This window comes from Austrofundulus limnaeus, unplaced genomic scaffold (assembly GCF_001266775.1).
Source record: "Austrofundulus limnaeus strain Quisiro unplaced genomic scaffold, Austrofundulus_limnaeus-1.0 Scaffold189, whole genome shotgun sequence".
NCBI classification, from domain to species: Eukaryota; Metazoa; Chordata; class Actinopteri; order Cyprinodontiformes; family Rivulidae; genus Austrofundulus; species Austrofundulus limnaeus.
This window is the reverse complement of record NW_013952591.1, coordinates 274,983-276,748: the sequence shown is the minus strand read 5'-3', so window position 1 is coordinate 276,748 and position 1,766 is coordinate 274,983. Positions and strand designations below refer to the sequence as shown.

Here is a 1,766-nt window from a genome sequence, read left to right as displayed (position 1 = left end):
TAATCTGAGCTTGGATTTTCTAATCTGATTTTGGATTTTCTAATCTGAGCTTGGATTTTCTAATCTGATTTTGGATTTTCTAATCTGATTTTGGATTTTCTAACCTGAAAGTTTCGCTAACTTATCTGAGCTGTCAGGTTTCATTTGTTTGGAGAGGCTTGAAGCTTAACGAAGGAACGAAGCAGCTTTTCTCATTTCTCATGGAGAAAAGAGGAGAAAAAAATCTCAATCCATGCAAATCCTAAAAATGCAGCGAAGATCTTCCTGTGTGACTTCAAATAAAGCAATCACTCACATCAACTGATGCCGTGAAACTCTGCAGGTCTCCTTTAACCAGAATACAGATGTCAGAGTTTTTAAATTTACAACCTGCTGTGAAAATAGAGAAATATTTACGGATGAACACTGGTTCTTTGGACCTGTTTCCATGGTGAACAAACAGGTTTCCGTCTGATGAATGAATCTGGTCTCGGCTTCACGGGGCGATGACATCATCAGGTTATTGATCGTCTGCTGTCAGAATAAGCTGATTTAAGACTCCGTGATGTATTTTTAGTGTCACGCTAACTTTGAACTCGGAGCAGTAAAACGGGCTGGCCTCTGCAGATCTCAGGAAGATAAAAGCTGCAATAAGTGAAAAATGATCGTTTCTCAAGGACGATAATTCTGAGCCCGCCGYCGGGTCACCAGCCCCAGGAAGTGCTGTCCGCTCTGAGGTGACAGCGTGCAGATGGATACGAACTTCCACCTGACAGGAGGAAACRTCCAAGGACATGAGAATATTATAAAGACACAGCAGATTAAAACTTTCACACACCCTCAGCCCTCTTTTCTCCCTGAAAACTGAACAAAATTCTGTCTCCAGCCCCGTCTTAAAAGGCTTATTAGAAAGTCTCAGTTGGAGCTACTACACACTGATAGGCAGCGTTTACATTATCTGTCAGGGGTTTGATTAATCGTCGGTTGTGAGGATGAGAGAGCAGCGAGCAGAAAACACCAGCGGCGCCGCTTCAGACACAAAGACCAGCAGCAGCTGCTTCCATGAATCCAGACAACCTGGCACTCTCACTCAGTTTATCTTCAGAGGAGCCGGGCCCAATCACAGCCCTCCATCATCCTGCAGCCCGTCACGTTGGCCGCGCTGACCGTGCAGACCGGTGTTACGTCATATTTTGTGACCATCATAAATTGTGAYCAAAGCGGGAGCTGTTGCTTTTTTACAACAGTTTCCAGTGGTCCAGCAGATATTTTTACTAAAACACAAATTTTGTTACATGATCGCCCGCCTTTTATTTCAGCGGGTCCAGGGGCGGAGCTAGACCTTTTTGAAAGGAGTGGCCAAGCAGTTTTCTAGGGGGGGTCAAAATAAAAAAAACTACCCTGGATTTAACAATTTAAGATGGTTCCACAACTAAATTTAAAAGGCAAAGCCAAAATTTAAAGCTATTTCCAATTTAAGCTAAATGCTAATACTAATTTTAGAAAGGGCTACAATTCAGCCATTAAATACACAGCTGAAATGCATATAATAGTAGCCAAGAATAATCTTTAACAAAATCTGAATGTAAATACAACATCCAAGATGGCCACCGAAGCTAATTTAGCAAAAAAATAAAAAAATACTGAGCTGATATTTGGCCAGGTGGTAGCAAAGAGCAATCCTCATGTCATTTTGAAATTTTAATATTAAGATTTTAGAGAATATAAGCTAAAATTTAGCGTGGTGTTAGCTGAGAGGATGATGTTTAAATCAAAGAATCCAAGAT

The 1,766-nt window shown here is 41.2% G+C and overlaps 1 protein-coding gene across 1 annotated transcript in view; it reads right to left on the bottom strand.

The window, feature by feature from the left end:
- Nucleotides 1-1,766, bottom strand: part of LOC106524471 (VPS10 domain-containing receptor SorCS1) — a gene marked incomplete at its 5' end in the record, with an annotated part of 97,122 nt that overhangs the window by 93,997 nt on the left and 1,359 nt on the right.